This window comes from Durio zibethinus, chromosome 2 (genome assembly GCF_047325235.1).
Source record: "Durio zibethinus cultivar Kanyao isolate XHJ-2024 chromosome 2, ASM4732523v1, whole genome shotgun sequence".
Lineage (NCBI taxonomy): Eukaryota > Viridiplantae > Streptophyta > Magnoliopsida > Malvales > Malvaceae > Durio > Durio zibethinus.
In genome coordinates this window covers 6,886,459-6,911,071 of record NC_143163.1, presented here as the reverse complement: position 1 = coordinate 6,911,071, position 24,613 = coordinate 6,886,459, and the positions used below count along the sequence as shown (strand labels likewise).

Genomic DNA, 24,613 nt, shown 5'->3' with positions numbered 1-24,613 from the left:
AAATCGAAAGTGGAAAAAAAATTGATGGAGCGATTCATCTCAGTTTGTTTATGGTTGATTTTGGTGTTGTATTTGGTTTTCAGATCTGCGGGAAATGCTGAAGGTTCGTTTTTTTTTTTTTTTTTTACTGGGAAAAGAGTGAATGAAATGATTGAGGTTATATAATCATATTATTAAAAAAATTAATTATTTATTGTACTAACTAAATAGTAAATATTTATTTTAATAAATTAATTAATTAATTTATAATAAATAATTAATTTTTTAATAATACGATGATGCGATATAATTTAAATGAAAATATATATATTGAAATCATGAAATTATTTTATATAATTTTTTTTCTTTTTTTTTAGTTTTTTATTTTTGCATTTTGATTTTTTTATGAGATTCAAATTAGAAGAAATTAGTAGCAATTTTGGATTGGTTTAGAAGTGGCATAAGGCTTGACTGCTTGTTTTAAATTTCAATTAGCCTCAGTGCACTAAGTGACTTGACTGAAGGGATAGTTGCACGCTTCGTAATGATTAATTTCTGCAAAAATTTTGGATATGAACGTTCTAATTCTCCATACTTAGTTAGGTGAAATTAGCCAATGCTTTTTCTTCATCAATGTCCGACGTCTGGATAGTATTATGTTTATTGTGATGAACCTTTCAACTTAAGCTGGAGTTTTGGCCCATCCCCTACAGTTTAAATGGTTTCATAATATGATTTGATCTCCATCGGAGTTCTCGGTTTATGTAATGAAACAGTTGATGCTTTAAATGCTTTGAAGACCAATTTGATTGACCCAAATAATGTGTTGCGAAGTTGGGACTCAACCCTTGTTAATCCTTGCACATGGTTTTATGTCACATGTAATAGTGAAAAAAGTGTAACAAGAGTGTAAGTTTTCTTATGATGTACCTTTTTGCTACTGCAGTTGATGTTACTTTCGAGTTTCTAGTTTGGCTTAATAAATGCTTTTCCTTCGTCAATCTAGTGATCTTGGGAATGCGAATCTTTCTGGTCAATTGGTTCCACAGATCGGGCAGCTTATGAATTTGCAGTATCTGTAAGTGGATAGCTTTGGCCCTGGTGATTACATGCTGCCTTACATTGTTAGAATTATTTTAAGCAGCAAAAGATAAATAAATAAACAAAGGAAAAACAGAACACCAGCATGCTTTGCCAAATAATTAATGACTTTTTTTATTGTTTAGGGCTTCCTTTAGATTCTTTTCCAAGATTTGGTTGTAGTAGATAAGTTTCATTGGGAATCATTTTTCTTAAATTTGTAACTGTGTAAAATCAAATAATCATAACTTGCTAGAAAAATACCTGAGTTTAAACTCATGGTGAAATTCTGGCACTCAACCTTAGAAAAAGTAAAAATATTTGAGAGCTCAGATTTTGTGTGCTTTTTTCGCTATGCACTGGTTTTTATTGGTTATGCTTAATCATGAAGATGGTTGCATTCCATTGGATTTGGTTGCACATTTCATACAAAGATACTTGAATTACGTGCTTCTATTGAACTACCTTTGTGACTTTGTCCAAGAATCACTAAGTCAATTTTTTATGACAGGGGGCTTTATCGCAATAACATATCTGGAATAATCCCAGAGGAGCTTGGAAATTTGATAAACTTGGTGAGCTTGGATCTTTCCTTGAATGCTTTAACCGGGAACATTCCAACTTCTCTGGGCAAGCTTCCAAAACTACGTATCCTGTACGAACACATTTTACATTTTCATGTGGTTAATTTATCTAATTTCTTTGTTCTCTTGCTTTCTAGTCATGTGTTTTAGTACATGTAGACAGCTTTTACGTGTTGATATATTGCTTGCTGAATTGTGTAGACGTTCAATTTGATCCAAGTTTGGATTAATTGAACTTAGTTTAAATGGGTAAGATGAGCCCATTTTCATTATTATTATTATTATTATTATTATTATTATTATTATTATTATTTTTGATTTATTTGTTCTTAATTTTGTTTTAATTATTATTGCTTTTTATATATGATTTTTGTTCTAGAAGAAACTTTTTTACAATGAATTTGGGAGTTAGTAGAGTTTGGATTGGATTCAAAGATTAAATTTCAATCTCAGATGAAATTAGGATTGATCAAAAACTCTTTTGATTAATCCTTATAAATAAATGTTGGAACATACAAAAAATACATTGAAAACACACAGAGAGAAAAGAAACGCAAAAAAGGTGTTTAGAAGGTTCAGAAGTGATTTTAAGATTTTTTTAGGAATTTTTAACGAATTTTTTTTTGAAATTTTTTTGAAATTTTTAGATTTCAGTCAACTTTTTCGATGAATTTTGAAGTTTCTGGCGTGTTTTTTCATATTTTGGTTCTTTTTTTTCAAAATCCGATGAAAACTCAACCAGATTCTAGGTTCTATTAGAGAGAGAAGGAGAAAAAAAAAGGAAGAGAGAGAAAGGAGGAATGGAGGTGTCCGAGGGAAAAATCGGATTGTAGCATTTTATACTTGTGTAAAATGACGTCATTTTGGCGTTAAAAAGATCCAGGATCCGCGCATTTTTCATTTGGGCAACCCGACACGATCGCAACCCACGTCTGACTCAAGTGCCAGCCGACCCTTGAAGTCGAGTAGAGCCGAGTCGCGCATTCTCAAGCGACATTTTTTAGCCATTTTTTTTCTTGGAGCCGAGCCGAATCCCGGTCGCGTTAAGGTTTTATTTATTTATTTATTATTATTATTTCTAAATTAGAATTATTTGGTATTTCTTATTTTTTTTAAATTTAAATTTTTTTTATTTTTCTTTTTAATGATTTTTCTAAAATAAAATTTTCAAAAAAAATATTTTTGAGAAAAAATTGAAAGTATCAATTTTTCTTGAAAATAAAATAAAAAAATATTTTTGAAGGAAAGTTGAATGTATCAATTTCTTTTGAACATCAAAATAAAAAATAGGCTTTTGGAAAAAAGTTGAAAGTATCAATTTTCTTTAAAAATAAAGTTTTTAAAATAAAAATTTTCAAAAAATATTTTTGAAAAAAGTTAAAAGTATCAATTTTTTTTAAAAATAAAATTTATAAAATAAAAATTATCAAGAAAAATATTTTAAGGAAAAGTTGAAAGTATTAATTTTTTTTGAAATTAAAATTTCAAAAAAAAATATTTTACGAAAAAGTTGAAACTATCAATTTTCTTTAAAATAAAAAATTTTCAAATGCTTTAAAAAAAAGTTGAAAGTATCAATATTTCTTGTACACAAACAATGAGTTTTTAAATGAAAAGAAAAGGATTTATATCAAAAGCTGAATCATTATTTCTTTCTTTTTATTTTATTTTATTTTTTTTTCTTGAAATTTTTTTAATGTTAAATAATTTGACGATGGAGTTTGTGCAAGTGAAACAATAGTTTTTTTTTTGAATACTTTTGAAGGAAGGAGATTTTTCTTAATTTTTTATCAAAAATATTGGAGTTAATTAAGAATAATTTTTAATAGTTAATTACTTGATAAAATTTTTAAGGCTTATCGGATAACACGAAATCAAGTTCGTACCATCATTCGATGGGCGTTGTGAGGGTGCTATAACTTTTTTTACAGGTAATTGTACTCTCGAATCATATTCTGGTTAATAGATCCGAACATATTTTTTTAGAGACCCTTAAGCTTAGAGGTTCTTTAAAAGGATAAATTCCTTAGATGAGTAATTGCACATAAATAAAAAAGATTGATGACGATTCTTTAAGTCAATGTCTAGCGATAGCTCTTCAGATCTATTTGTTATGAAGTTTGACGACTCTACTGGGGACATCCGAGAGTCAGGCAGCAAATAAATTCGTGTTATCTAAAAGCTTAATAAAATTAAACCTTTTGTATAGATTTTTTATTCATTCATATTTATTTACTTTGTTAATTCTGTCATTCATAAGCATGTGCATAACATGAACTCTATACTCGAGCTTCGTCCTTTTAGGAGAGAGTAAAGTACCTATTACTTTCGTGAGGTTTTAATGCCTCCGCAGTGACTAACGAAATACTCTTACTCAAATTGAATATTTTTCACTTGTAGCCTATAATGGGTAAGGATTGGGGTGCCTTACTAGTCTGTAATGGATAATAATGTCAGGAGCAATTTGGAAACCTTTAGATTTTAACATCGAATCACATATAGTGAAACCTATAAGTGCCAACCTATATATAGAGCCATCTCCTTCCCTTTAGAATTGATCAAAAGCATATGATTCATACATCTTATTGTGTGTGACGTTTTAATTTATTTATTTATTTATTTATTTATTTTTCTTTATTTGATGTACTAACCTCTTCTCTTATTTATGTTTGCATGATCTATATTTATATCATAAAGTTGCATAAAGAACATTGGCTTGAAAGATGGTCTTCAACAACGAGTTTTTCATGGACTCCACAGAACGACTAGTTTGTTCTCGTCTGTATTAGCTCCTTGTGAGTCACCCAACGAAGTCAAGGTCCAGCAAAAAAAGATTCAACTAAAGATGAGGGATTGTTTATCAATCGGTTATACTTTTACCTTGTCTTAAGAGACATCTATCCTCCTCAAACAAAACAATCTAAAAGATTTGATAGATATATGGAAGAAGATGAGTGCATCAAGACAAGAGGAGTTTTGTTAGAGACATATGCATATACCACACCTTCTTGCAGTAAATGTCGACAATCAACTAATTAGAGTTGTAGCGCAATTCTGAGATCCTACATACAAGTGTTTCATATTCAATGAAGTTGATATGACGCCAATCATCGAAGAATATTCGACTTTGTTGGGTTTGCACCTCAAGGCTCTTGACAAGATATATGTAAAAAAACATAAGTTAGGATTTCGTAAGAATTTGGCTCATCTCATAGGGATAGACAAAGAGATTATGGATTTTCATACAAACAAAAAACCAGAACAGGTTTGCCTACCTTGAAAGTTTTTTTATGATTTTTTAATACAACATGCTGATGAAGAGCGGGGGTTAGATGTATTTGCCTTAGTCATATACGGAATGATGATATTTTCAAAGGTTTTAGGTTATATTAAAATAGCAGTGATTGACTTGTTCGAAAGTGTAATCAATGGTTGTAACCCTTCAATGGTAATATTAGCAAAAACTATAAGATCTTTGAGTTAGTCGTTGAAATGACGTTTTATAGGTTGCATATAGTTATTGTACTTATGGATGAAAAGTCACTTTGAGTGGAGAAAATGTATTTTCTCAAAGCTTTATGTCTGCAATCGAGCTTCGATCAAAGAATTTTGTAAAAGTGGGTGGTTAGAACAAAAGTATAAAAAAGAGTAGGTAGCTTTCTTACAAAAATTGACAAGTGCCGAAGTAAGAGGGTTAGTCCCATGGATGAATCGTGAACCTATGCTGTATCATTGTAGAGATAACTCTGTAGTCTCACTTTTGGGTTTATAGAGAGCAACAAGTTATGCGTCATTTCTAGTTATGAGGCAGTTTGGGGTAGAACAGTTTATTCCCATGACGCATAAGCTTCGTCAATTATATTTTTCTTACAGTGAGCCAAAAACAATTCAGAGGATCAATGAGATGATTAAAGCATGAAAAAACTTCTGTGAAGTGAGTCCTGGACCATTCATTGATAAGATCACTTAGGGGTATTTGGTTTGGAGAGCAAGATAAAGACAGAAAATGACATTCACTTATGAAAGCTTTCAACCGTCAACAAGAGAAAAGCTTGAAGAAACACTATCAGAATTGAAGCTTACGACAAAAGAATTCGAGTCTGAAAAAGATAGGCTAAAGCAAGAGATTCAGAAGCTTCAAGAGGTAAAAGATCAGTGGAAAGATAGAGCTAAAAAACAAGAAGTTAAAGTCTGCAAGATCATTAGAGAATGTGACAGCTGTTGAAGACCTAGCGAAGCTGCACCAAGAACATAAATGGTTATGTGTGAAGGTAAAAGCCAAAGAGATAACAATTGCTGAGTTGACAGATGAAAATAAGCGATTAAAACAATAATATGTTGAATTAGAGGAAAAAAGTACCTAAATACAAATAAAAAATAACATATTGAACAGCTACTTAAGCAGGTTGAAACAAAGGTTGAATGAACAAGAAGACTACATTACTGCATTGGTTAGAGAGCATTTTGGTGTGATAAAAAGGAAAACCTAGGAAGGTAGAAGTACATTGAGCACTTAACGTCTCAAATTTACAAAAAGGTATGTGGGTAAAAAAGAGGTAGATGGGGTAAGGCATTGAAACAAGTGGTGGCTCCAATAGGAGAACATGGGCAACGTCTCCTAAATTTCATCGAGGAAGCCAAAGCTTAGTATGAGCAGATCAAACGATTTTATGGTTATAACTCTAGGATGATAGATTTTATGTAAATAAAAGTTCTTTGGAATAAATGAAATCTTTTGGTTAAACACTGTCTTAAGGCAAATGTTCTTTTCATGCATACATTTTCATTCATTGTATTCTCATTCAATAAATTTAACAAAGTAACCATAAGATAGTTATATAAACTTGCTAATTCTAAGATATGATATTTAAGGTTTAAGGATAGCTCCATCCAGTAAGAATCCTACCCACAAATATAACACAAGAGTCAGAGTCAGACAAATTGAACAAGAAAATTTTCATCGATTTAAGAAATTGGAAAAAATAGAGGAAAAGATTGAGAATGAGTTGAGTAAGATTTTGGATGTTCTTAACAAGTTGAACAAAGAAAAAAGAAAAGAAGAGAACATAAGCCAACAGGGCCCTCAATCATAAAAAGACCCTCTATATCCTTCAGGTTTTGGTCTACAACAAGTCTAGCCTACATAGGATATATCGTTACAGCAGTTTACATATCTTGTATACCCTGAAATGCCATCAGCTTTGAACCCAGAGCATTACCATAGCTATATGAACCCTGTCTTTACTGAAAAGGTAGTAGAATCGATCCAAGTTCTTGATTTAGATGACTTGAAAAAGAAAGAAAAAAAAATCAAAAGTGGTGGAATCTCATGAAGATTCGACGATTAGTATGCTTGAATAAAGGTTATGGGCTGTAAAAGGAATTAGTTTTTATGGTTCTGTCGATGCTGCTGGGTTGTGCTTAGTCCTAGATATGGTCATTTCATAAAAGTTCAAAGTACTAAAATTTAAGCAATATGATAGTACAAAGTGCCTAAAAATTCATGTCACCATGTGTTGTCGGAAGATGGTAGACAATGTCCATAATGAAAACTTATTAATGCATGTTTTTTAAGATAGCCTAATAAGTTTTGCTGCTAGGTGGTATGTACAAGTGGATAGAACTCGCATCCATTCTTAGAGCGATATGACCCATAACTTCATTAGTCAATATCGACATATCATGGATTTGGCTTCTGATCGTTTATCTTTACAGAACATGGAGAAAAAGGTAAATTAGTCTTTTAAAGAATATGCCCAGAGGTGGATGGATGTAGCTTCTCAAGTGCAACCTTTTCTAACTGAAAGAAAAATTATAGTATTGTTCGTTAGCATTTTGAAATCATCTTATTATGAAAGATGATAAGGAATACAACCAAGAATTTTATCGATATAATGATTTCAAGAGAAATTATTGAGAGTGCTATTAAGAATGGTAAGTTAAAAGAAAGAGAGGCATTAAGTAAAAGAGCCCTAAAGAAAAAAGAGATTGAAACTCAAGCCGTGAGCTTTGATAGACAATAATTCAGGAGTTATCAATCGTACCCACCATAAGGATACCTTCCATATTATCCTGCTGTGAATAACACTTCTCTTTACCTATACCAACAATTTTCACAATCATCTTATCCCCAAATATATCAACCTTTTTTTAGGCCTCAAAATACCACATACAGTCCTAACATTTAACCTACCTTAAGACCTCAGACCCGTTCAGCTAACCCAATGGGTGTATTACGAGAGCAACGAAATACTCACGAAAAGCTTGTATTTTACCTAATTTCCATGACTTATATAGAGTTATATCGTGAGTTTTATAATAGTCATCTGATTACTCCTAGCAAATTAAAGCCACTCAAGTTGTCTTACCCTAAGTAGTATGATCTCACATTTCATTGTGACTATAACTATGGGATTGTTGGTCATTCCATAAAAAAATACACTATCTTGAAACATTAAGTGCAACGGTTGATCAAAGATGGGATGATTAACTTTGATACAGGAGGGGTAGTTACACCAAATGTTAGTGGTAATCCTTTATCTAATCACATGTGAATGCTCTAAGTAAGGAACATGAGCGTCATTTGAAGAGAAAAGTTACAGATATTAAGACACTTTTCAGTCAGTTATTTGATGCTTTGTGAAAAGCTGACATGATACAACTAATAAGTTCATACTGTTGTCGTGGGGATATATAGCAGGCACTAATTATAAATATCATAGTGGGATAATTGGTCATTTTATCGAAGCTTGTGAGTAGTTTCATCAAGAGGTACAAAACCTCTTGGATTCATACTAGATTAAACTCTATGAAGAGAGAAAAGACTCAAAAAATGTTGAAACATCTATGACTGACAAGCTTATAAAATTATTTTCAAAGTCGGTAATAATTCACTATAGGAACAAGCCAAAGTCTGTCATAAACAAACTCATTCTCAGGTCGATAACTTTTAAAATTCTGACTCCATTCTCATATAAAGATGATAAAGATGCACCGTAAAAATATGGCTGTGATATAGTAATTCAGGGGCAAGCGGAGAATGCTTCTAAGATCGATGCCTCCAATATAACTGGTGTAAGAGGCATTACCCGAAGTGAAAGATGCTTCAATCAAAAAATATTGGAAAAAGCTAGAAGAGAGAAAGCCAAGGTGGGAGAAGAACAAAATAACCCCGAAATGGAACCTAAGGAGGATCATCCGAAACCAATGTCAGAAAAGGAAGCTTATGAATTTTTAAAACTGATAAAACATAGTGAATATTTAGTTGTTGAACAATTGAATAAAATGCCAATACGAATCTCATTATTATCATTGCTATTGAACTCAGAACCACATCGAAATGCTCTATTGAAAGTGTTAAACCAGGCATATATGACGCATAATGTGTCTATTGAATATGTGAATCATTTACCCGAAAATTTGGCTATGCCAAATTATATATCATTTAGTGATTATGAGATTCTTCCAGAGGGAAGGGGAAGTGCCAAGGCTCTGTATATCACGATCAAATATAAGAGCCATATCATAGCTAAGCTCTTTAATGATAATGACTCTGCTATTAATGTCATGCCTATGTCAATTTTGGTAAGGTTATTTATCGACTACTCTTATATGAAGGATAATCAAATGGTTGTGTGAGCTTTTGATGGGATCGGAAAAAAAGTTCTGAGAGATCGATATGCCTTTGTAAATTAGATGTGCACTTTTAATGTGAAATTTCAAGTGATGGATATCTCTTCATCTTACAGCTGTTTGCTAAGAAAGTTATAAATTCACATGGTAGGTGTTGTGCCCTCTACCTTACACCAAAATATCAAGTTTAATGTAAAAGGTCAATTGCTAATGGTATTTAGAGAAGAAGACATGCTAGTGACACAGTCATTGAATGCCCCATATGTGGAAACTGCTGAGAAAGCGATGGAATGCTTTTATCGATCTTTCGAGTTAGTCAACTCTGTAGGTGAAAGATTTAAAAATCAACCATTTTCAAAGATAGTAATATGTCAAGTCATCAATAAGGGCTAGTATCCAGGAGTACGGCTAGGCAAGAATTTACAGGGGATAAGAAAGCCCCCAACAGTGTTGGACAACAGTGAAAGGCTAGGTCTAAGCTATGAAGCAAAAAAATGGGAGATCAAGAGAAGACCAGCAGATAAAATAGTAAGATTAATGATCATCCCACACTTGTACGAGACTTTTAGACTGAGAGGATTCATGTACCCAAATATAAAAGAAAGTATGGAAGAGGTTTTTACCCAGTTAACCATTCATGCTATTGAAGATAAAACAAGGCTTGAACAAAAAGGATGGGTATGCCATTGTCCACCAGATTATGAGCTGAACAATTAAAGTACCATTGAAATACCTTTTATCCTTGAGATTAACTCAATGTAATTGTACATTCTAATAGCTATTGTTCAAGGTATTAGGGTGATCTTTTTTGTTTGGGCCATTTATCTTTTACTATTTTAATAAAAATTAGGAAGGATGTATTTTCATTCATTTTTTCTTGTGCCTTCATTATTGCCATTTTTCCATTTTCCAAATACATCTTGCCCACATCTCTTATTTTATTCAATTTCAAGTCTTTAAATGAACAAGAAGATAATTATGATAACGATCAAGAGGTTAATTTTGAAAATTCAATTAACACTGATGAACTTGATAATGAAGATAATTCTAAAGAGTATGTTATACCTTCGGACCTAATGAGATTGATTGAATAAAAAAGTAAGTCAATTGAACCTCATTAGAAGATAACTAACTTGGTGAATCTAAGAGATGAGAAGAATAGGAAAAAGGTCAAAATTGGCATTTCACTTTCATCAGGAGATAGGTAACGTTTGAAAAATCTACTTTAAAAATTTATAGATGTGTTTGCTTGGTCCTACCAGAATATGTCAGGGCTGAGTACAGAGATAGTATAGCATAGACTGCCTCTAAAGCTAGAATATAAGCCAGTCTAACAGAAACAGAGGTGAATGAAGCTTGAAATGCCACTAAAGATCAAAAAAAGGTGAAGAAGCAGTTTAATGTAGGTTTTTTACAAGTGATCAAGTATCCAGAGTAGGTAGCCAATATAGTACCAATTTTTAAGAAAGATGAAAAGGTAAGAATGTGTGTAGACTGTAGATATTGATTTTGTTTGGGTCTACTATTTTCATTTCAATTTAATATTAATAATTTTAATAATAATAATACAATATATGTAAAAAAATATAATAAAAAAAGAGACAGAAACCAGAAGGCTGGTACGATGTTGCTGTTGCCTCTGTCCAGCCTTTGACCAGCCTCTTGTCTAGCCACCAGACCAGACAGCCCCCTTCCCACGCTTACGACCACCATCTATCCTTTTATTTGAAGCTTTTTAAAACTCCCAGACTCTTTCCCTTTAGACTCTTTCTCGGACACCCTTTTGGCACCAAACACCTAGCTTTTTCCCACCAGACACACTATCCTCAAACACTCTCTCCTCTTAGACATATCCTCTAACACAAACTCAGATACCCAAAACCCCTCATCACCTATACTCAAACCATTAACCATTACCAGAAAACCACATCAAACACCCTCTCATCCCACGTACCCTACAATGCTACCTCTAACCCAAACAGAAAGCAAACGATCCCTAAACACACAAATAGAGAAACAAAAACAAAGCCACATAATCTTTACCTAAGTGGCGAGGAACCCAGCACCGGCTACCTACAAAAATAAAAAATCATCATCCACTTCAATTTTTTTAAAAAAAAATAAAAAACTTTAAACCTCTATCTACGTCGATCGAGGGCATTTTCGACCAAGAGGAAATCAGATCTGGAAAGATCACGGCGAACAGAGCTTCTTGGAGGATTTTAAAGTTTTTCGACCACCGATGACCACCATAGGTAGTGGCCCAGACGGCGATCGACACGACAGCGTGACACCGACGGTCGATCACCGGTGGATCGCCCGAGCTCTCTCTAGAGTTCTGAAATTTTTTTTTTTGGGAACAGGAGAAAACTGAGCTAAAAAAAAAACTTTGGCTTTATGTAAAAAAAAACCCAAAACGATGCCGTTTCGAACCAGGGAGAATCCACGCGTTCCCGTGACCCGGGGTCTGTGTAACTCAACCCGACGATCCGCTTTAGCCAGTCTTGAACCGGTTCAGATGAATCGCCAGTGAACCTATCGAACCGGTCTGAATCGTTGGATCGCCCGAACCGCTGATTGAACTATCGAACCAGTCAGATCGATTCAAACCAACATTGATCGGGCCGTTGACAGGTCCGATTCAAGTAAAATTTTTTTTTTTAATTTTTAATTTTTTATATATTATTATTTTTGTTATTTTAAGTTTTTATATTTATGCACGATAAATGTTTTAATTTATTAGGATAAATATTTAATTATTTTTTTTAATAATAATAAAATGAAAATAATATGGGATAATAACTAAAAAATATTAAAAATGCTTAAATAATAATAATAATAAAGTATTTTTTTATTTTTTCTGCTTAGATGTTGGAGGAAATTAAATCATATTTTAAAAATAATAATTTCGCGTAGATGTTGAGGAATTATTATTATAAAAAAAATACTAAATAAGTTAATAATATTTTTGATAATAAGTTTTCATAAAAAAAGAATTTTTTTTTAAAAAATATTTTTATAAAAAAATTAAGTTTCTTAAATTAATTTTTAAAAAATTATAAAAATTGAATTTGCTCCGAAAGTCCGTCTAGATGTTGGAGATTTTTAGAAAAGTTCGCGTTTTCTTTAAACCTTAAAATCCAAACCTTAAATTTTAAAACTGAAAAATTGAAACCTTAAAATTAAACCCCAAACCTCCAAACCCTAAACTTAAACCCTAGACCTTATCCTAAATCTATTTCAAAATTTTAAGGATACATGTGAAAATCTCACATGAAATGGTTTGTTCCCGAATGCTACCTAAATGATGGGGTATATAGGAAACTCCACTTCATTAAATTTTTCACACGAGTTCTTAATTCACATTAATAATAAGATTAACAAATAAAAAGTATAATAGTAAATTAGATTTTTAAATATAAACAGTCACACCTAAGCTCTGCCTAGATGTTGGAGAGTCAAGGTGGTCTCATTATACTTAAGAACCCAACTTTTAAATTGCATTTCATTTTACATGACATTCATTAGGATATATATAAATTAGCGTGTTATCATCGATAATTATCTGCATTATTCTCTCTTTAATTTTTATTTACTATTTGATGATAAAATATTTTATAAATAAAAAAAAGAATAATACATTTTTTAAAAAAAAATTTGTGATATTATAAAATAAAATAAAAATAACATTTCGAAAGAAATAATTCTTGGTACTCTGTCTAGAGGTTGAAGAGTTACGAACAATTATTTTCTATAAAGATTGTTATTTCATTTTAAGGATTATCGTGTTAAATCTTAAGCGAAAAGAGTTATTTTAAATTTTGCCTAGATGTTGGAGAATTTTAAAATAATTCTTTAACTTTAAGATTTTTTCAATATTCTTAAATAAAGAGCTTTAACAAAATTTTATTTTTTCAAATGAAGGAAATTAGTGTTAAATTTTAAATTGAAACTATTTTTACCCAACACCGAAAATAATGCATAGTTAAATGATATCAATTTATGGGCATTGTGAGGGTGTTAATTTTTTTCTACACGTAATCAACTCTCAAATTCAACCTGATTTTTTTCGTAGATCAAAATTTATCTTTTTGAAAAACTTGAAACTCGTTTTTATAGTTTTATTAAAAAAATAAGTTTTTGGGTGATCAATCACACCTTAACAAAGACTGGTGGTGACTCTTTCATTTATTTCGATTTTAAAACTCCTTTACGTCTGACGATATCAAAACTGTTATGACATAGACTATCATGATTTAAATAGGGCTAGCCCAAAATATAGCTTTTTTTTACCTCATATTCACACACTAGTAGATAACACGGTTAAACATTTAATGTTTTCCTTTTATGGATGAATTTTCAGGGTATAATCAGATAAAAATGGCTGTAGATGATATGAAAAAGATCATTTTCGTGATCATGTGGAGAACTTTTTGCTATAAAGTCATGGCTTTTGGTTTAAAGAATGTCGGGGCAACATACCAAAGACCATGGTGACACTTTTTCATGACATGATGCATAAAGAGATTGAGGTGTATGTAGACAATATGATTGCAAAATCTCATGAAAATGAAGATTACGTCACCAACCTTAAAAAGTTATTTGAAAGGTTGAAAAAATTTTAACTTAAGTTGAACCCAAATCAAGTGCATATTCGGGGTAAAGTTAGAGAAGTTACTAGGTTTTATGGTCAGTGAAAGAGGGATTGAAGTCTATCCAAACAAAATACGAGCCATTCAAAATTTGTCGCCTCTGAGTACACCAAAAGAAGTTTGAGATTTTTTGGGAAGATTGAACTACATTTCGCAATTCATATTTCAGCTTACTTATAAATATGACCCCATTTTTAAGCTTCTCTGTAAGAATAACCTTAGAAAATGGAACGAAAAATGCCAAGTGGCTTTTGATAAAATTAAGTAATACCTGTCAAATCCCTTAATGTTGGTGCCACCTGTTTCAAAGAAACCCTTAATTTTATACCTGACAGTGTGTGAGAATTTAATGGAATGTGTGCTGGGATAGTAAGATGAATACGATAAAAAAGAGAGAGCTATTTATTATCTGAGTAAAAAATTCATAGAATATGAGTCCAAGTATTCTTCTTTAGAGAAAATATGTTATGTATTAGCTTGGACTGTCAAAAGATTCAGAAAATATATGCTTTACCACATCACTTAGCTTATAGTAAAATTGAATCTAATTAAATACATCTTCAAGAAGCCTTCTTTGTCTAAGAGAATTGTTAGGTGGCAAGTAATGCTCTCAAAATATGATATTATATATGTAAACCAAAAAAAAAAAAAAAGAGTGCTATAACTGAGTTTTTCATAAATTGTGCTACTGAAGAATATAAACCAATGAGATTAGAGTTTTTCGATGAAGATTTTATGGTTATTCCCAATTAGAGAAGGGGGAGCATGAAGAAAAATATTGGAAGATGTACTTTGATGGAGCTGCTAATGCATTGGGACATGGAATTAACGTAATTCTGATTTTTTTAGAAGAATAATACTATCTTATAACAGCAAGATTAAATTTTAATTGCACAAATAACATTACTAAATTTGAAGCATGTGTTATGGGTTTACAAGCTACTATAGATAAAAAAGTTAAAGAATTAAAAGTGTTTAGAAACTTTGCTCTAGTTATATATCAATTGAAAGGAGAATGGAAGACGAGAGATTCAAAACTCGTTTTATATCATAAGTATATTTTAAAATTAATAAAAAAGTTTGAAGATATTCAGGTTGATCATTTACCTCAAGAGAAGAATATGATTGTCGATACCTTGGCTATTATGGTTGCAATGATTTGAATTAATGATAATATTGACATTCAACCTATCAAGTTAAATGTCAAAGATGTGCCAGCTCATTACTCTAATTTAGAAGAAGAGAAGAATGGGAAGCCTTGGTTTTATGATATATTACAGTATATTAAGAACCAATAATACCTAGTCCATGCAACGGAGAATGATAAAATAATCATCCGAAGATTAGCTATGAGCTTTTTTTTGAATGAAGATGTTCTATACAAAAGAAATTATGATCAAGTATTGTTTAAATACGTAAAATTGAGGCAAAAAAATCATTGAAGAGGTACATGATGAAATATATGGGAGACATGTTAGTAAACATATGATGGCAAGACAGATCATGAGAACAGGGTACTATTGGTTGACAATAGAGAGCGATTGTATTGATTATGCTCATAAATGTCACAAATGCCAAATATATGCTAATAAGATCCATGCTCTGTCATCTGTTTTACATGTTTTGGCACTACCTTAGCCATTCTTGATGTGGGGTATGGATATCATTGGTCTTATTACTCCAAAGGCTTCTAATTGGCATATGTTTATTTTCGTAATAATAGATTACTTCATGAAATGGGTAGAGGCAACATCATTTGCAAATGTAACACGATCTATGATTTGCAAGTTCATAAAAAGAGATATCATTTTCAGATATGGATTGTCGAAAAGAATCATTTTAGATAATGCTAATAATCTGAATAGTAAGATGATGCAAAAAATATGTGCCCAATACAATATCAAGCATCATAATTCGATGTCATACTATTCGAAAATGAATAGGACAATGAAGGCAGCTAACAAGAATATAAAAAAAATTCTTAAGAAAATGATTGAGACCTCTAAAGATTGGTATGAGAAGTTATCATTTGCACTGCATGCATATCGAATATCAGTACGTACCTCTATTGGGGCAATTTTATATTTTTTTATTTATGGGATGGAAGCTGTATTACCAGTAGAAGTAGAGATCTCATCCTTGAGGATTCTAAAAGAAGTTGAACTGGAAGAGGCTAAATGGATTCAAGAACGCTATGAACAGTTAATTTCATAGAAGAAAAGAAATTGACAGCATTGTACCAAAGTGAGCTATATCAAAGAAGAATGATGAGAGTTCATAACAAAAAAGTTCAATCTTGTTGTTTTCGATAAGGCGAGTTGGTTTTAAAAAGAATTCTTCCAAGTCAACACAATAATAAAAGAAAATGGACTCCGAATGGCCAAAGTTTTCTTGGCCAAAGTTTACCAACATTTTTGCTAATAAAAAATATTCTACTTCATTTTTTGTGTCATTTTTGTTGACTATTTCCTAACTATTCTTATTCTTTTCTCCCTAATACCTTACAATGGAAGAAATGTGTGAATGCATTCTTACTTTTTAAGTTTGAAATAATGATTGATAAATGAATAATAGCATTAAAGATTTCTACATTACATTGGAAAGGTCGAAAGTGATAATGACAAATTTGAGATGTTTAGTTCCTGATAAGAATATTGAATTTGGAAAGAGATTTCTTGTAGAAAGAATGTGAGAATTAAATGAAAGTGATGATTGAGAGTTACGCTGACTTGCTCATCGAAGAATAAAGGGTTCGAGGCTTAAGAAAAGGGCTTGAGAAACTTGAGTACCACAACTGAATGGGAATTAATTAGCAAGCATTTGCATAGCATGCATTGAATTTCGCATGCATTGTATTTCGTATAGCATATTCTGCATTTAAGAAAGTATAGTGCATAAATTCAAAAGGTAGGGGTATTTCAAGATCCCACATAGAGAAAACAGATGTGAAAATTTTTCGATGTAAAAGTTTTAAATTTGAAAAAAAGCTTGTGAGGTAAGATTTTAATTTTTGAAAAAGGATATCTCTCGGTATTAGGATCGATTTGTAAGACCCTTGGGCATAATTTTTTAAAATTTCTTCAAACATGATCTTTCACTCTTCTGGACATGATTGTCAAGATGCAATTTATTTTTTCAAAGTTGTGGTGCCTCTGTTTAGATGAGCAATTTATTTTTCTAAAGTGGTGGTGCCTCTGTTTAGAGGAGCAATTTATTTATTTTTTAAGTTGTTGAGCCTCTGTTTAAAGGAGTTTTGTTTATTTTTTTCAAAGTCGTTGAGCTTATGTTTAGAGGAGCTTAATTTATCTTTTCAAAGTTGTTGAGCCTCTATTTAGAAGAGTTTTATTTATTTTTTTAAAGTTATTGAGCCTCTGTTTAGAGGAGCTTTGTTTATTTTTTTAAAGTCGTTGAGCCTCTACTTAGAAGAGCCTTGATCAAAATTTTAACAAAAAAAAAAAGTCGAGTTGTATCTTGAATGGGTGTCTATGTCTTTGTACAATTCATGTTTCACAGAAAATATGCAAAGAGGGGCAACTGTAGACACCCAATTTGGTCTAGACTCGGAGCAATTGGGTTTGGTCCAAATGGGTAAGATGGGCCCATTTTTATTTTATTATTATTATTATTTTGGTTTATTTGTTTTGAATTTTGTTTTAATTATTATTGCTTTTTATATATGATTTTTTTCTAGAATAAACTTTTTTGCTATGAATTTAGGGGCTGGTAGAGTTTAGATTGGATTCAAAGATTGAATCCCAATCTCAGATGAAATTAGGATTGATCAGAAACTCTTCTGATCAATCTCTATAAATAGATGCTAGAACATATAGAAAATACATCGAAAACACAGAGAAAAAAAAACACAAAAAAGGGTGTTTAGAAGGTTCAAAAGTGATTTTAAGATATTTTAGGAATTTTTGGCAAATTTTTTTTTGGAAAATTTGCCAAATTTCCATATTTCGACCAACCTTAAAGCGAAATTTGAAGTTTCCAGTGTGTTTTTCCAAATTATAACTTTTTTTTTTCAGAATTCGATAAAAATTCAACTGGATTCTAGTTCTGTTTGAAAGAGAAAAAGAGAAAAGAGGGGATGAGAGAGAGAAGGAAGAGAGGCATCTGAGGGAAAAATCGAATTTCAGCCTTTTATACCATGAAAATGACATCATTTTGGCGTTAAAAAGACCTAAGATCCGCGCACTTTTCATTCGGGCAACTCAACCCAATCGTAACCGCGTTTGACCTGAGTGCCAGTCGACCCCTGGAGCCGAGCCGCGTACTCCCGAACTGTGTTTTCAAGCCGTTTTTCTTCCTATAGCCAAGTCGAATCCCAACCGCTGAGCCGAGCCGCGTTAAGGTTTTGTATTTATTTTATTTATTTATTTATTTTTATTATTATTATTATTTCTAAATTAAAATTATTTGGTATTCCTTAATTTTTTTAAGTTTTATTTTATTTTATTTTTCTTTTTAATGATTTTTCTAAAATAAAATTTTCAAAAAAATATATTTTTAAAGAAAAGTTGAAAGTACCAAATTTTTTTGAAAATAAAATAAAATAATATTTTTAAAGGAAAGTTAAATGTATCAATTTCCTTTGAACACCAAAATAAAAAATAGGTTTTTAGAGGAAAGTTGAAAGCATCAATTTTCTTTAAAAATAAAAAGGTTAAAAAATATATTTTTAGGAAAAAGTTAAAAGCATCAATTTTTCTTAAAAATAAAGTTTCTAAAATAAAAATTTTCAAAATGTATTTTGGGATAAAGTTGAAAGTATCAATTTCCCTTGAAAATAAAAAGGTTTAAAAAAAATATTTTAGAGAAAAGTTGAAAGTATCAATTTTTCTCGAAATTAAAATTTAAAAAATATATATATTTTAAGAAAAAGTTGAAAGTGTCAATTTTCTTTAAAATAAAAAATTTTCAAACGCTTTAAGGAAAAATTAAAAATATCAAATTTTCTTATACACAAGCAATGAGTTTTTAAATGAAAAGAAAATGATTTATATCAAAAGCTAAATCATTATTCCTTTATTTTATTTTATTTTATTTTTTTTCTTGAAATTTTTTTTAATGTTAAATAATCTGACGATGGAGTCTCTGCAAGTGAAATAATAGTTTTCTTGCATACTCTTGAGGTGAGGAGATTTTTCTTAATTTTCAACCAAAAGTATTGGAGTTAATTAAGAATAATTTTCAATAGTTAATTATTTTGTAAAATTTTTAAAGCTCATCGGATAACACAAAATCAAGCTTATACCATCCTTCGGTGGGCATTATGAGGATGTTATAATTTTCTCCACACGTAACCGTACTCCTGAATTTTGTTTTGGTTAAAAGACCCGAACCTATTCTTTTAGGGACCCTTAAGTTTAGGTGTTCTTTAAAAGAATAGATTCTTTAGGTGGCCAATTGCACCTAAACAAAAAAAATTTATGGCGACTCTCTAAGTCAATGTCTAACGATAGATTCCCAAATCTATGGATTGGTAAATGGTTTTATTATTAGAAATGTATGTGCTTTATAATATGTTATGTTGCGTATTTCCTCTTCTCTTCCTACGCATGCAGAATGTTCTTTTAGTAGGTTTTTATAGGACAGAATTGATTGGGATACTGAAATTTAGTTCATGTCTTTCAACCCTTCCTCCAACTCAGAACATTTTAGCAATACAGAGAAGAAGAAGGAATTATTTAGGCTCCGTTTAGTTATCCTTTTTGCTATTTGCTTTAAAAAAGCAAAAAGCGCATTTAGATGCAAAAGCAAATAAAAATTTGAAGGATTGTAGACAAAACATATAGTTCTTTTAGATGACAAAATGCATGACCCCACTTCTATATAGACCAATTATATTATAATTGGTTTCACATTTTAAGCTATTTTGTCCATTTAAAATCTATTATGATATTGTGTTTTATCTTTTGCTTTTGTTTAGAAATTTTTAAAAAATAAAAAGCAAATAGCAAAAATATCAAATGGAATCTTAATTTCACAACTTTAGAGCCCTCCAAGAATTTATCAGTATGCATCATTATAGAAGTCTACTAAATCTAAAAAAAAGGGTATAATAATATGTATTTGCATAGACTTAGCTAATCATAATTGGATTAGGACTGCTGAAATTATTAGGTTAGGAATAAAAACCTAAAACTACCAATGACACTTTCCCTGAACTGAGAGGACTTTTTGATTGCTGAAAAACCCATTGGTTTAGTTGTGAACTTCCAGAAAGGATAGCTTTTATCTAACGAACTTGCAAATGGACCATCATGGTACCAAAGACTAGCTAAGGTCCAAAATACCAAATCCCTTCCACTGTGGTGGTTGGTATTAACTCCGAAGTTCTCTGTTGTATTCCTTTCTTCTCTTCTTTATTCATGATCTTGTTTGGACATCAAGTGTAACAACCAACGGGAGGAAAACATTAAACTAAGTGAATTCTAGGTGATGACATTGTAATCCCCCAAATCCCTCGTTGGGTATATGTGAGACTTATACCAACGCTTGTGAGATGCCTTTTCTGGACAAAACCATGACATTCTGGCTCACAGTGGATCATATAACTCACAAAAACTAGCCCGTTGTGGGCTCTCATTTTTGCGCTAGTGAGATCTTGGTATTGTGGGGTGGGTGTTAATTGTGATTGTGATGTGTTGCCTTGACGAGGACATCAAGAATTTGAGTGGTTGGGCTGTGATACCCATCCTACATCTGATGTGAGTGTCATTATTAAAACCCATATAAGGATACAAGTCAATTATTATTAGCTACAGGAGCTTAATCTTTTGGGGGCCATTTGGTTTGGGTTAAAAAGTTGTTGAGCTAGTTATGCTTGGATGATATGGGCTATATAGATATAGAAATAGTTTCTTTAGTGCAATAAACTTTTTCTTTTAATTATATCTGTGCTAATATTATTCACTAAGCATGACTTTTTATCTGTTACATTTCTAGTCATCTCATCAATATGCAATATAATTAATGCTTTCTTTCTGTAGAAAAGGCGTCTCAAAAACAACAAATCGTCTGGACAAATTCCTAGGTCCTTAACTACCGTTAAGTCACTGCAAGTGCTGTGAGTGGCGCTGTCAGATTTTTTTTTTATTTTCGCATTAGCCAGTTCAACCTTAAATTCTAGAACAACATATTAGTTGTGTGAGATGTTATATTATGTGATGCAGGGATCTTTCAAACAATCAGCTAGTAGGTGATATTCCAGTTAATGGTTCCTTTTCAGTATTAACTCCTATCAGGTTTTTCTCCTATGCTATCTCATTTTTCTCTCACCCTATCACCTCTGACTCCTGACCATCACCACCACTGCTTTTTCCCATTTTTTTTATATTTAATACTCTCAGGCCAGTCTCTTAAATTGCTGCATCTTTTTTTTCACAGTTTTGCTAATAATCGACTGAATAATCTTCCACCTGCTCCACCACCTCCTATCTCACCTACAGCTTCAACTCCATCAGGTTTTTTCTTGATTTTATTATTATTATTATCACTGCTAATAACTGTAAACTGTGCCTAACTTCGGGGCCTGCTTCTTTTTTATTAGTATTTATTCTTTTTCTGGAGGTATTCCTTGGAATTCTCCTCTGCATTAACAACTGTTTTGGTATTACCATGTCTCTGTAACATACTAAGAATTGTTGTAGGTTGAGTATATTACACCCTGAACTTCCTTATATCTGCGTCTCTTTTTTAAGAATTTACTTTCAAGAATTGCTGTAGGTTGAGTATATTACATCCTGAACTTCCTTACATCTGGGTCTCTTTTTTAAGAATTTACCTTCAAGAATTGCTGTAGGTTGAGTATATTACATCCTGAACTTCCTTATATCTGGATCTCTTTTTTAAGAATTTACCTTTGAGTTCAGATCAAAAATCTGATGATGTACCTAGGAACGGCTTTAGGTTCCTTAGTGGGCAAGAACATGAGCTCCACCTCTAACACCCCCAGCCCAGAAGTTCTCTCAGTTGAAATGTTGCCTCCTGCATTGGTGTTGTTGCCTGCTGAAATTGCTAGTAATAGTTATGAGTTTTAGCGTTACAGGTGTCTTGGCAGTATCTATATTTATCTAACTTATACTGGCAGGTAATATTGCCACTGGTGCTATTGCTGGAGTTGCTGCTGGAGCTATCCTGCTTTTTGCTGCTCCTGGAATTTTACTTGCTTGGTGGCGTAGAAGGAAACCACAGGATCATTTCTTTAATGTACCTGGTTAGTGATTTTTCAAAAGATAGTTTTAATTGATACCATGCCGTTGTATGCATGTCTTCACTTTTCTAATTTTCTTTATAGTTGAGGAGGTCCTAGAAGTTCATTTGGGAAAACTTCAAAGGTTTTCTTTGCATGAACTACAAGTGGCAACAGATTACTTTAGCAACAAAAACATTTTGGGTAGAGGTGGATTTGGTAAAGTTTATAAAGGTCGCTTAGCTGATGGTTCTCTAGTGGCTGTAAAAAGACTTGCAAAGACTAAAGCTGGAGAGTTGCAGTTCCAAACAGAGGTAGAAATGATAAGTATGGCTCCGTGGCTTTTGCTTGACCCCTACAGAACAGCTGCTAGTCTATCCCTTTATGGTTAATGGTAGTGTTGCATCCTGTTTAAGAGGTACCGGCTGTTGTTTCCTTAATTATTTCTTTAGTCATGTTATGCATTGCATTTATATTATGTGTGTTATTTATTTTATATATTTTTTCTGGTTACCAATTCATTTCAGATGTAAACTATTTATTCTTGTGTGAGCTTCATATATCAATATCTGCTCTATCGTTTCTGCTGTTTGAGAAGAAATTTTGAACTACCGATCACATATCCTAATCTTGTTCTAAAACATTTTGACTTTCTTATGATAATTTCATACATTTGGAAAATGTGGATTGTCTTTGAATCCAAGTAGAATTTTGAGAAATTCATGGAATCCAATTACTTTGTGATCTCTTCTTGTTACAATGGACCATCTATTCATCTGATTTTTACATTCTCTAGAGCGCCCGGAGTCTCAATCACCACTCGATTGGGCTACAAGGAAACAGATTGCACTGGGAGCTGCAAGGGGACTTGCATATTTGCATGATCATTGTGATCCTAAGATTATACACCGTGATGTGACGGCTGCAAACATATTGTTGGATGAGGAATTAGAAGCAGTAGTTGGAGACTTTGGGCTGGCCAAACTGATGGACTATAAAGATACTCATATGACAACTGCTGTTCGGGGCACAATTGGTCATATAGCTCCTGAATACCTATCAACTGGAACGTCATCAGAGAAAACTGATGTTTTTGGGTATGGTGTCATGCTTCTTGAACTCATTACAGGACAGAAGGCTTTCGATATTGCTCGGCTTGCAAATGATGATGATGTCATGTTGCTTGACTGGGTATGTACTGTTTTTCCTATTACATGTGTCTCTATTGTGGTGCATTTCACAGTTTGACTTTTGTCATTCTTGTCAAGTGTTGGAATTATTCAATTCTTGTTTCACTTGGTTGGCCAAAAGCAATAGATAAAAGTACAGTATAGCAGAACTACCCTTATAACAGAGTGAAGCTCTATTTTATTTTCCTTGCAAGGTGAAAACGCAAAAGCAGAAAAGTAGAAATAGTTGAAACTTGAAATTGTTTTCTCTACAAGGTGAAGAGGGAAAAAGAAAATATAAAATAGTTGTTGGGTGATGCTATCTTTTCTTTTCTTTAAGTTGCTAGCAGTCAAGATACGTTGGGTTTCCTAAGATCCATTCTGTTCACTAATTTTGGGTATGCTTATTTTTAAATGAAGTTGGTTTAAAACAAATGGCTTTTGGAAGCCTATGTAATTAACTACTACAATCTTGACATTGATCTTTGCTGCATTTTTTTTTTTAATGCCATTAAGATTCACATCTTTGTCAACCGCAATTATGTCAAATTCAAGTGAAGCTTATCAATGGTACAAATGGTTTCTGTTTCTTGTTTTTCCCCTTCAACTTGACAGCAATGCTGAAATTTCAGGTAAAAGGGCTTGTGAAAGACAGGAGGTTGGAAAGGCTGGTTGATTTGGATCTTCAGGGTAATTACATAGTTGAAGAAGTGGAACAGCTAATCCAGGTGGCTCTTTTGTGCACTCAAGGCTCCCCAATGAAACGAACTAAGATGTCTGAAGTCATCATGATGCTGGAGGGTGCTGGCTTGGTTGAAAGATGGGAAGAGTGGCAGAAAGAAGAAATGTTTGGCCAAGAGCATAACCATAACGGCTTGGCTGAAAGATGGGAAGAGTGGGAGGAGGAAGAAATGTTCAGCTAATTGGAAAATTGCAGACTCCACATCTCACATCCCTCCAGATGAATTGTCTGGTCCTAGATGACCACTTCAGCAAATAGAAGGTCTTCAGGCAGAGTTGGTTTTGTATTTTAGATTTGCATTGTTCACATTTGCGCATATAGTTTTTCATTTTGGTTTCTTTTTCGGCCCCGTTTATCCTGTTTTTGTAATTTACATACCACAGTAAAACTATTTTCTATCATCTCCTGAATTACAGCTAATTTTCAAAAAGAACAAGATGCAACATTTACAAAAAGGCCCATTGTGAGGGAAAAAAAACCTTTTCTTTTTCTTTTTTTTTTAATCTGTAAGTGAGGATTATGGTAGTCACATAAGTTGCACTTGAATATTTATTTATAAAGAATAATTATATTGAATA

The 24,613-nt window shown here is 32.1% G+C and overlaps 1 pseudogene across 1 annotated transcript; it reads left to right on the top strand.

Annotated features, from left to right (window-relative positions):
- On the top strand, nucleotides 1–24,613 carry LOC111309129 (BRASSINOSTEROID INSENSITIVE 1-associated receptor kinase 1-like; annotated as a pseudogene). The gene is made up of 12 exons (XR_016330427.1): nucleotides 1–103; nucleotides 756–888; nucleotides 986–1,057; nucleotides 1,571–1,714; nucleotides 20,928–20,999; nucleotides 21,106–21,177; nucleotides 21,320–21,396; nucleotides 22,023–22,148; nucleotides 22,230–22,542; nucleotides 22,921–23,315; nucleotides 23,926–24,171; nucleotides 24,203–24,613. The product of XR_016330427.1 is annotated as a BRASSINOSTEROID INSENSITIVE 1-associated receptor kinase 1-like (transcript).